The sequence below is a fragment of the Episyrphus balteatus genome, chromosome 3, assembly GCF_945859705.1.
Source record: "Episyrphus balteatus chromosome 3, idEpiBalt1.1, whole genome shotgun sequence".
NCBI classification, from domain to species: Eukaryota; Metazoa; Arthropoda; class Insecta; order Diptera; family Syrphidae; genus Episyrphus; species Episyrphus balteatus.
Window position 1 is genome coordinate 52,233,111 of NC_079136.1, and position 12,986 is coordinate 52,246,096.

The 12,986-nt window shown below is 30.7% G+C and overlaps 1 protein-coding gene across 2 annotated transcripts in view; it reads left to right on the forward strand.

The window, feature by feature from the left end:
• LOC129914075 (uncharacterized) overlaps positions 1-12,986 on the forward strand; it is a 58,244-nt gene that overhangs the window by 42,439 nt on the left and 2,819 nt on the right. The window lies entirely within an intron of this gene.

Consider the following 12,986-nt stretch of genomic DNA (forward strand, 5'->3'; position numbering starts at 1 on the left):
TTATTTATTCCTTATTATTAGGCAATGTTTTAGTGAAAGAAATGTAAAAAACAAAAATCAATTATGAGCGGAAAAAGCAAAATACTGTTGCAAACTCGGAATTTATCGAAATTTCACAAAAACTGCATTAAATCGAAAACCGTAAAGATTTGGGATGAATAAGTTACCAAATTCTGAGAGCCCTAAAGTTGGCCTATCAGCATACCTCGTTTGATCCATTACTTTTGGGACACCCTGTATATCAAATTCGATATTTTTCTCGTACCTACTCCTGTTTTGTGACTTTTTCAAATTCCTTATTGAGGTAACACTTAAATATGGCATTAAAAATGGGTAGAGGCAACGGCAAATCTTTCCAGCTCTAGAGCCATTAACGTCCAGTCCTTTGCTTTAAAAAAAATATGTACAAGCTAATTCTTTCAACCTAGTTGTGCATTTCTTAAGGCAAACAAATATAACTACATGTATAGGTATCATGAAATGCATTTTAAAATATCAGAGAAATTGATCTCGGAACATTTGTTATCATTAAATCAAAACAAAAAAAGAAAGTGTTTCACACAACAACAACAACAAAATAAAACAATTTTTCCCTTCTTAACTTTCAAATTCAACAAACTTGCATCAGTGAGCTGCAACAATGAACCCAAAAATTCCAATCAATCATTCCTACCAAATATACTTCCGTTTATTTTTACTGTATTGTATTCTTGAAGTTAACATTGTTTGTACTTCTATTTTAACCTTTAACACAGCAGCATACCTACGTTGAAAAACACAGACTTTCTCATTTTTTTTTTTGTTTCTGTCAGATGACAAGCGAATAGATATATGAAACTGATATATGCATAGCATAAAACATATATCAAAGATATAAATCAACTTTTATGTCTTAAAGCTTTTAAAATGATTAATGCTATATTTTATTCGCCTCCAAAAAGAGGTCTCAGATTTTCCCATGGCTAAATAATAATTAAGTTTTATTTTTAAGTGGTGCTTCTGCCTCCTAATTACCACAATTAGCGCCTTGCCATGCATTCTTTTTTCATAATTATTATATTTTCAAAATCAAAAAAAGAAATAGTATAATTAGATGCAATTAAAAGAATTAAATCGTTTTTATTTAAAGATTTGAAGTTGAAAGACTGTATCGTTAGGCTATGCCGTGTCACATTTTATTGGTTAATAAAGCAATTATAAACTACCCAAAGTTTTTTTGCTTTATAATTATTATGAAAAGCACCAAATTAACCTTAATCTTATTTCATATTTATTTCAATGTTAATGTGGTAAAGTGATCAGAGGGCATGAACAAATTATAAGCATTTTGATTGAAATAGCTATAAGTTGGCTAAAAATATTATAAATTCTCAATTGAATTGCTTGAATTGCTGCTTGAGTCTCATAAAAAAGTAGAAATAAGGAGTTTGAGAATTGCAAATTCGAGCGAACATCCACTCTTAAGATCCTTTTAAAGCCTCGTAAAACCAAAAGTTAAATTAGTACCTACCTACCTTTATGATATTTAAAAAAAAGAGATTTTACAGTGCTCATTTGGCGCTGCATGAAGGAACGATAATTTAAAAAAAGCATTTTTGATGAATTGTGGTTAGTTTTTTCTTCCGCACTATGTGAAATATGTCAACTTGATAGTGATTAGTGATAGGTGTGCTTTTTCAGCGATTTTTAAAGAGCATCAATGAAAATAGAAAAAGCTATCAACTGCTGCTATTTAATCATTCTTTATGTCGCAGATAACGCCGCAAATTACTCTATTAATTTCTACCTGATTTGAATTATAGTTTGAAATATGGAATGCAAAATAAATAAAAAGAAAGTAATAGTTTCCGATAACAAGAAATAACAGATTGCCTGCGATAAAACAATGGTATTTCAAACTGAACTACCTACTCTGTTTCGTCATCCTCATCATCGTTTTAAACTTTTATTTACCTACATCTTTGCTTTTTTTATCGTAAATCACATCATTACATTATGCGGAATGCTCACAAAATTGCAGTGAAATTTTAAAGAGCAAAGAACATTTTCTGAAAAAGAGCAGTGAAGTTACAAAGATCAGAACTTATAAAAGCAGTGCAATCTTTAAGAGCATAGAACATTTTACTATTTTCCCTGTTCACTTGATCGCTTTATGTTCTTCATTGCAAAAGAGCAGAATGAACATTGCAAATTAGATTGTGTTGGATTTTCTTAGCAGTGAGCAGCTATATTGAAAAGCAATCACAACTAGAGTTGGGAATGATAAATGTAAGGTGAGCGCAAGCTGTTTTGTAATGTCATATTACGACTGCTCTAGGTTGCTGTTTAGTTTTTTGAAACAAATCTTTTTCGCTATTCGGGAACTAAATTGAACTTAGTAAAGTGAACTAAGTTCACTAGTTCACCAAGATGAACTAGTTCATTGAATTAGTTCGTTCGCGAACTACACAAGCCTAATCACAACTGTTCGCTGCTCAGTGGAAGAGCAGCTATCACAAAGAAAGCAGCTATCACAATTATAGCAGTCTCAGCAATACCTTTTAGTGCATGAAAAAAATTTTGCTCTCAAATATTTAGCAGTCTTGATAGTAAAAAGCATACATCCGCATTATTTGTCGTCATGTCAAAGCCTTAGTTTTAATTGAAAGAAGCTATCACAATTATAGCAGTCTCAGCAATACCTTTTACTGCATGAAAAAAATTTTGCTCTCAAATATTTAGCAGTATTGATAGTAAAAAGCATACATCCGCATTATTTGTCGAAATAAATCAATTTGTGAAAATAAATCAATAAATTTGAGAGTTCCACAGGGTTCGGTTTTGGGACCAAGACTTTTTCTAAATTTACATTAATTTAATGGTTTATTGAATCCTTTTGCAGTTGATGTGGGTTTTATTAATGGTACAAATTTATATCCGAATTAATTTGGGATTTCAGTTTGTTGTGTGTTTCTGGTTAGAACAGAACAAATTGATTATAAGTTCTAAAACTAAGGCTATGTTTTTTTAATTTTTCTGAATTAAAAATTACTGAATCTGATCAATCTTTTTTCATGCTACTGACTGTTAAAAAAATTAAACCTTATAACTGCACCTGTGATTCTTTTGCTAACTCTTCAACATTTAATTACTCAACAAGTTGCTGCAATACCTAACTGTTTTAAGTTAGAAATTGTTAATGAATTCAAGTATATTTGGGATTAATCATCATTGATTCAAGAATGAATTTTTATAGCTATACAGAAAATCTTAGAATTTTCTTCTATTTGCCTAAAGTTTAATTAATAAATTAATTTAATAATAAATAATAACCAGTCGAATTTTGAGCAGAACAACATGTAAAAAAGCTTGTTATACACAAGTTGTACCAAATTACAAATACTAAAGTTCCAAGTGTATTCCACTGATGCATTATACAATGAGACGTCAAAGACCGATAATGGATTCCCAAATTTATGTTTCTTTTTCACTTTTTAATGTAAATTAAATAATTTTTAGAGCATGAACACAAAGAAGTTAAGTAGTATTTGCTGGTGTTGTTGATAAAATGGTACTTGCACTCGCATAGGTCTATATAGTGTTGATGCGGTGAATTACTATAAACAGATCGGTTCAAATCGGACCGCACCGAACCAACAACAAACGTTTGGCGCGGATATCTCGTTGATGGTGTTTTTCGGTCCGATGAGCGCATTGTTAATCAAACAAATAATAATACAAAAAAAAATAAAATAAATGAAAAAGGAAAGAAAAATGTTATGCTACTGTGTTTGAGGTTAATTTGCATATTAAGTGGTAGACTATTCAAAAAAACAAAAAAAACGTTTTTACAGATTGATGGCGACCGGCAACGGTAATTAATATAAAGAGCCAACTGAAATAAGCGTAAATTAGTTGAAAGTGAAATTTATGTTAATTCTTTTAATTCTATGTAATTTCCTTGGAATCATCTATTAATAAAGTATCTACCTTCTTTAGGTTTGTTTGTATGTTTTTTTAATACAAATTATGTTTGTTTGATTCAGTGACTGCTCATCGCCACCGCCATCTGTTGGAAAAAGATATTAATCTTTGTTTGGAGTAGCGTCGTCGTGTAATGCGCAGCTCATTTGACTTACTTGTGGAAGGAAGTATCTTGTACCAAGAGTATCTTTGTTTTCCTTAACATTTTGTCTAGCATATTATGGCGCTGCATCAGCTTCAACAGCTCATAAATATGGCCGACAAATGGGGTCATTTGGGGGCTGTTTGTCTTGTGGGTGGAAATTAGATTTTCACTTTGTTGTTTCTATTTCTATTGTGGTGAGGCGCTAGGCGTTAAAAAATGCAAGACACCGCACGCTTCCAAGCGGAAAAGATTGAAGACTTTTCAGAGTTTCCCGTGAGATGGAGATGGATCTTGCAAGAATACAAAACCTTAGAAGATACAAGATCCCAATCTTTCTGCCTGACCTTATCGGTGATGGCGTCGGTGGTGGCGGCAGTTGCCACCGTCGCACGGTGTGGGATTTCGCGAATTTAGCGGAATTTAATTCGAAAAATGACTTGTCTTGTTTGATGCCAAAACCGGTTTTTCTTAAAGCTAATAGATTGTAGAAAGTGATAACAAAAGCATTGATAGGTGGGGATCATGTAAACAAAAAAAAATAGCTTCGAAGTTGCAGTTGGCGATTTTTTTTCTGTTTATTTGGTGAAAGAGATTACTTTGCTCTTAATTTTTTCTCGTGCGTTTGGTGTGTGTTTTAATAAAAGTTTTATTTTTTTTATATTTTCTAAATATCAAGGTATAATTATGTAAGTAATTTTTTATTTCACAGGGTGTTTTACATTTTTGTTTTGGTGATTGAAGTTAAAAAAATGTGTTTTTTTTCGATTTTTGTACCTTTGTTAGAGCAAAACTTTAGTTATTCCGCATTATTCCGCTTAGAGACAATACTCAATGCAAAGATTGATTTATTATCTATCAAGAATCACTAAAATTTGACACCCCAATTTTGTTATGATATATTTTTTTTTTTTTTCTAAATGACCATCAAAAAAAAAAAAATGATGGCATACCGTAAAAATCAAACAACTTTTTGGGATTTTGTTAGAAGAAGAATGTTATAGAATCAGAAACTTTTTTATTTCACAGGGTGTTCAAAAAATTTGTGAATTTTATTTTAAAATAGTTCCAATAAAAATACAGGGTGTTCAAATTCAAAGTTAACAGTAAGAAAAAAAAAAAATTAAGTTATTTAAAAAAATAAAAACGTAAACTATCAATTAATAAAAAAAAGTATTACATCTGATAAAGGGTGTTCCAATTATAATGATAAAAATAAATTAATTAAAAAAAAACAATTGTTTATTTTTCGAGCAATAGCGCCTTTAACGCGTATTTTTCACAAAATTTGATATTTGATACTTTGAAAATCGGTATTAAAATTAATTTTACTTGTTATAAGTGCTGTGTTTTGTTATTGAGGCATATGCATAAAAAAAAGTAATTACTAGTAGTAAAAGGTTTATAGTAAATACTAGTACTACTAGTAGAAGCTGAAACTAATAGTATTTACTACATTCGGTATGCATAAACCTCAGTTTCTACTAGCTAGTATAAACTAGTAGTAAATACTGGATTCATCCCAGTAAATACTACTAGTTCATCTGAAAGTAATAGTATATACTAGATACCTACATAAATGATGTTGCTTTTTTTTGTTATGTATTTTTAAAGTTCTATAATTTTCTTCTTTTGTAACCAATTTTTTGTATTACAATTTGTTGATAATAACAACTGGTGTTTAAGGCGGTTAAGGAGTTTTATACGCTTGGGAGTGGGACAAATGCCGAAAAAAGCATTTTAATTTTAGTACACATAATTTACTTGACGTTCCTCCTCCCCTTCTTTCAGATTGAGAACTTTGATATTTTTTATTGTAAAAGGGATAAATAAATTTATCAGATTCAATTAAATATCTTACCCATAAAATATTCGCTTAGCCACTCAACGTTATCTTTACTCAAAATGATAGAGCATTTTAAAATTATTATTCGCGGGCCTTCTTCGCTGTTTATAAATTTTTTCAGATCTTAAATTGAAAAAAGCTGCAATTTTTATATTCGAAATAAATCCTCTGCAAACCGGTTGCTTTGAAAGTAAAGTCGCGACTGATGATGTCGGTATTTAACATGAGAAAGTTTTTACTAGTAAATGTTCAAGTTGGTATTTAGAAACTTGAAAAATTAGCAGTAAATACTAGAAAGTAAAAGTTCGTACTAGTTTTTTATGCATACCAAAACCAGTATTTACTATAAAAATTCATCAAAAACTAGTAAATACTATTCTTCTAGTAAATACTACCTTATCAGCATTTACTATGTTTTTTATGCATATGGAAAGTAGTAAATACTATTAAAATTTACTAGTAAAAGCATATGCTACCTTTTATGCATACGGCTCATTGTGTGTATATGTACTGTGGAGTATTAATTTTCGTCTTTTTATAATGTGGTATGTTATTTGAATAATTAGCAAACTATCCTTTTAAATTACAAAATATTTCGGTATTATATAATTTGCAGAATGTCTTTCCAAATAACAAAGAAGGAAATATTTGATGTTTGGGTCTCAAAAATAAAAATTAAGCGCTTTGAGGCAGTTGGCTTTTTATTTTACTAGAATAACACGATTGGTAAATACAAATTGTCTATTCCAGTTAAACTGATTTTTTTTCGACAGGAAGTTTACGGTTCTTTTAATTTTTGGTATCCTTGATGATGTATGGCAGAAAAATTTCGTGACAGAACACTTACCAAGCTACATAATTTAAAACATCCTTTGAAATAGTATCTTGTACGTTTTAGTAGCCTTTTAGAGAATAGTTTCTTTAGTTCATAAACAACGCCATTGACATATCGGTTTGCAAAAAACCTAGTCAATTCTGACAATAATTAACTTTTTTCTTTATTTTATTCATATTTGTCATAAAATTAAACAATAAATCATTCCTCAAAAGTTTTTTTTGTAAATTATGATTTTCAAAAAAAAGTACTTTTTGGTGAAAATAACCTGTCACTTCAAAGCTCATTTTACAAAAACTTAAATACAATATCACCAAAATGTGAATTACATTTGATTGTATACACATATTCAATGAACTAATCACAAAAAAAACTACAACAAAATTTAAAATGCAAGCGTTATTAATTTTATTCCGCTAAATTCGCGAATTCCCACACTGTGCGTCGTCGTCGTCATCATTAAGAAACCGAAAAAAAATAATTTATTGTTAACATAATTTATCTTTTGAATGCACCTCTCGGACATGTGTGAAGTGAAAATGTAATTTATTTGCGATTTGTAAAGGAAAGTAAAACGCTTAATGATTTACGATATGAAGACCCTTAAGCAGGGTTTAATATTTTCACGTATGCAAAAGATTTGGGTTTTTATTTTTTGTTTCTCTTGAAAATTGATTGCATTTGGTTTATGTATGATTGAAGATGCGGTTCCGCATCATCAACAGATGCTCAACAGCTCAGCGCAGCAGAACATCAAAGCGAAGACACGGCACATGCAGTGGCGCTGAATATGTTTGGTATGCAATAATGATTTAGACAGATGATGATGGGTATTTAATGTAATAAGTTTGCTTGGATAATAATGTAGAGTTGGCATGATGATGCTTGTTTGTTGTTTATACAACTTTCTTTCTTTCGTCGTCAAAATGACCTGCGGCGGTAAGTTTAGTTAATTTAGATGCACTAAAGATCCATTTGTGGACAGTAAAAAAAAATAGAGGAGATGGAAGATTTTATAATTTTATTTAATTGATCAGATATAATTTTGACAAATAGGTTGGTTGCTTTTGTTTACGGATGTGATGAAATAGTTTAGAATTGGTTCCCACAACATTAGGAAAGAAATAATCTTTAATTGTCAATTAGATAGAATGTCTTCATTAGTTGAACAAGTATTGATAATAATTTAGTTGACAATCTTTATATTACTCGTAGGTACATCATTATTTGATTAGTGAGGAAATAGAAGAGCAGAAAAGATACATTCTTCACTTTCTTTACTTTTAATTATCCACAACCGCATTCAATAACCTGGAAGAGGTCTATTGGCATAAGTATTAAGGTCTTAATTTATTTTGCGTACTTTTTAGGGGCCTATTCTGGTTCTATGAAGAAGAGAATCGAACATTTTCAATTTTTCACTCTAAGGCATAAGGGGAATACAGCAGAATTTCGTTTTTGGAGTTTATGTCCCATGTGAGACATAAGACCCAAATAGAATTTTGGAACTTATGTACTATCGAATTGATTAATTGTGTGATTTTTAAATGGACCATACATTCCAAATATTTTGAAATGTGAAAAAAATGTTTGTATTGACTTTAATTTATAAGAAATGCTTTTGAGATCAGTCCTACAAAGTGCTTTTGGGCCTTAACGGAGAAGACATATTGATGCTTGTTTCCAGTTTATCTCCTTGAAAAAGCAATCTTTTTTCTTGAAATTTGGTGGGTTCAGGATAAAGTTGATGTTCTAGAAGTTTCACGATGGCTTCTTCTACGAGATACAATTTGTTTCAATTTCCGTTGTTCATCTTATACTCCCGATTTGGAGACAAAGCCTACTTAGTGGAGCTAAGGAAATATTTCTATGTAATCAGCTGTAGGCATTTTCATATTAAAATGCCTTATTTTTATCACTTCTTGAAACTCATCTAGGTTAATGAATAATTAGAATGAACATAAGACCGAACATTGTTCCTTAGTAAATTTGTGAATTATATCCCTTTAAAACTTAAACTTTTAAAAATAAAATTAGTACCTGGGCGTTATGTCCTTGCGTCTGCTTTAATTCTTACTTTTCTAATATAATTATTTCTCAGTTAGAACTCGGCGTTATTTCACTATGACAAAGTGCAATAAGCAATGTGTGGATTGTGGAACATCGAATTTTGTAATTAAATATTTAATCGTTTAATACGGAGCTCCCTGAAGAGTGACACCCTGCTCAATTTCGATTTTATTGCACACGTCTGTCATAAATAGTACCGCTCAAAAAATTTTAGGCAAACTTTTTTTTTTTTAGTTCCAATTTTTTTCTAACTCATCCGTAAAATGGATTCAGAGTTAATTTTTTTTTAAGATCCACCGAAGTCTTGAACCGATCCCGATGACTGTAAAGAGCCAAAAAATGATCTACGTTTATTTCGGCCCCCTTGATCATTTCTTATTTTAAAATTAATTTTTTTTAATTTCACAGTTTTTTAAACAACATTTAATCTTTTAGAAATTTTACGTTTTGTCAAATAGAGACGTAATAGACACAAAATATTGGCTTTGCACTCCGAAATTGTATGCAATATTTGAACATGTTAATACCTATTGCAATAAAATCCCGTAGCTCTTACGAATTCCCATCAGAAATGCGCTCAAAAAGGGTACCTAATAAATTAGGCTCATTTTCAGTAAAAGTGAAATAATCATACTATGTGTTAGTTTTGGTTGAATATGATTTTGTTATTGTTAACCCTCTGTAGGCACACCTCTTTTTTGCGAATTTGGTTTATACTTTTTCATGTCGCTATAGAACTTTTTTCGGCTTTATAGAGAATCATATATGAAATTGATGTAGAATATTCCGAGGAATTCAAATATCGTATTCACAATTCAAAAAAATGTATTTTCACTCTTATAAAGACACTTTTTTGTGACCACTTTTAATTTTTGTCTTGCCAAATACGCACCCGTGTGCCGACAGAGGGTTAAAGATGATCTTCCTAAAAAATGAAGGAAATAATATCATTTCCCTCCGGAAGGAATTGTAGTTCTGCACAGTTTAATCCCACAATTTATTAACCAAAACATATTAATAGGCTACTACCTAAGATCTTCCATTGAAATAATTATTTATTATTCTTTTCCTCATTAAAAAAAAAAAAAACTAAGATTTATAGACAAGAATTAACAAAATAAAACTAACAACAAAACTACTTCGAAGAAAAATGACCTTAAAGTGTCCAACATTTTGGCGCGTAAAAAAAAGTTTGTTGTTGTTTTTTGTTGCTGTTGTCTTTATTAATTAAAATCCATTGTTGTACAAGCAAAACATTATAAATGCTTCTGTGTTATTTCCCCCTTCTGCAGATCACTAACTCAACTATTGTTTTAATACACATCTTTAGATACCCCCCTCAGTAACAAAAAATTAAGTACTGGAAAAATTAGTTCATGCTTACCGGGTTCCCAAACTTACACAATTTTTCTTACAGAATCACGCTAACAATAATAATTCTGTTGTGCGGAGGCCATTCGGTGAGAAACTGCAACACGCAAAGCAAAAGTGATACAAAATTGTTGCACAAGATAGTGAGAGTTTGTGTGTGTTAGTGTCAGTGTCCATTGTGTTTTTACAGGGTGTCTCGTAGAGAGATAACTTTGACATTGTGATCCAAACTTATAAAAGCTTACATCTTTTTTTGTTTCAGAGCTTAAATAAACTCTAAATTGTATGTATACTAAATTCCAATATCCGTTACCGCATACAAAAATTCAAAGTTAAATGTTGAATCATTTTTCTTAAAAAAAAAACACCTTGCTTGCTCCAAAACATTCAAGACTTCGTTAATGTAAGCTGGACCTATTACAGAGGTCTCCTGCTATCTATTAATGGCAATGAATGGGAAAAATTACGTTGGACGTAATTTTAATGTCACTCTGGTGCAACTTTGTTTACAACACACAAATAATAGTCCTACACCCATCATACTCTTATTCCAGCTGCTCAGCTCACTCCCAGCATCAGAGTCGCTGTCTGGGCAAAACTATATTTAGAAAATCGAGAATATTTTCCCACTGACATTGCTCTTTGGTAATTTAAAGCTCGATCAGATGCAAGCCTTTTTGTAAGGCAAAATGCGATAACATGAACTGCGCAATCCACTGTGACAACCACAAAATGAACATTTTTCCGGAAGCCCCATGGAAACTGAAGACTCTTGCCTACGTCGTCGTAGTCGAAGTCGTTGTCTTCGTTGTCATTGTGTTTTTGTTGGTTGGGTAGCTAACTATAAATTACCAATATAATCCAAGCCGAAACTAAGTCTTTAACCACACTATGATCCATTTGTTTGATTCTAGATGAGAATGAATGAAGTTGAATTTACGTGGTTGTCGCTTGGTTTGGCTTTTGAATGGTTTGGTTTGGTCGTTCGAGCGGGATAGGCTTTGAGCTGAAAGTCTGAAACCGAATCTTGCGAGCATTATTATTCTTTCAAACCAAAAATCGATGGCCTGCAAAGATTATATACGCCACAATGCAATATTGTAATATAATGTGGGGGGCTTAATGAAATCGGCTTGTACCGGTACTTATAGAATGCTTAAATAGTAATTCTCAGTGAAAAGCCGGCCTCATGTACTATCATTAAAGTTGCTAATAAATTATATCAACCTACACGTACAATTCTGGCTTTTGATACGAGCGAGTAGCAGTCTTTTAAGAGTGTGCGCAGTTGAAATGCTTTGTTTTTTTCTTTTTTTATTTGCGGGCTTGAGTTTTTTTTTTTTTATTTTTTATTCTGTAAACAAATTAAATTGCTCTTAGCGAATACAATACTCAAGTTGAGGTGTAGGATTTTGCAAAAGTGCTACTAGACACCTATCTCTATTGAACCAGAAGTGGAACGTGAAGAATGGAATTAATGGGCAATTGATTCAAAGAGTAAACGGAGGGAATATTCGTTGTGTGTATAGACTTTGTCTAACCAAACCATTAATAAATGGACTTTAAGAGGATTTTGAACTAAGTTTTTTTTTTTATTTATTCGTTGTCAGATGTTTTTTTTTTATCTATTTGGAAGTTATAATGATATTGAGTCACAGATGGTCGAATTTCGGTAGTAAAATACACATTTAAAAGCCTTTTTAACATTGAAATTAATCTTTTAAGAGTTTACAAGAAGGCATTCATTGGGCTATATTAAATAAAGAAAATATTGTACTGAACTTAAAATTGAAGCTGTAAAATAGCTTTTATTCTGCTAATTGAACATTTTATGAAAAAGATGAATTAGCGACCAATTTCCACAAGAACCAGCATCGCATTTATATCAATGTCCATTTCGACTTCCTAACACATAAAACAAATGGTTTTAAAACAATCCACAAAGTCCAACTTGTATCATTATTTGTGCATTAAAAGGAAAAATTTTCTTTACCGACAAAAATTCATTTAAAAAATTCAACCAACAATGTTACGCATACGCCACAGTTACCTTACCTAACCTGGAGAGGTAAAGTGTGGAACAAATTGCTACACGTTTAAAAACTCTGTTGTAGTTTTTAAGACAAGCTTTGGAACTGGGCCCTTTTCAATTAACAAAAATTGGTTTTTAATATTGCGATTTTATTAAACAGTTTTTAAATAAATTTTTAAATAAATTTAATAATAATTTTAATAAACTTATGCTTTCAAAAAATTCAAATCCCTTTTGAATATAATTTGGTCTTGTTATCAAAATAATTTCTTCTCATTTACAAACTTGTTTATTTTTGCAAATTAACATTATCTAAGACTAAGTGGAGAAAATATCGAAAATTTTTTCTACAAAAGCAAATTTGCTAAAAATCAAGTACCAGAAAATAACATGATTATACGAGTATAAAGAAAATAAAAAATATTTTGAGAAATATTGCAAAATCTACATCAACATACAAATTTATATTTCTTTTTGTTCAATGCTCCCATATTGTTAATGTTTTTTTTAGTTGTATCTTTAACTTTTCCTTACAACAATAAATAAAGATGTTTACCAAATAATAAGTCTAAAAAATGATTCCATTAATTTTTATACATATGTTTTTTTTTGGTTTAAACCTCATTACAATGCTCATGAGCCGTGAATATTCGTAGCTGAATTGAACTAAATAAATTGAAATTGCGAGCAAAGTATGTTGTTACACATTACCCAGACAACCAGGTGT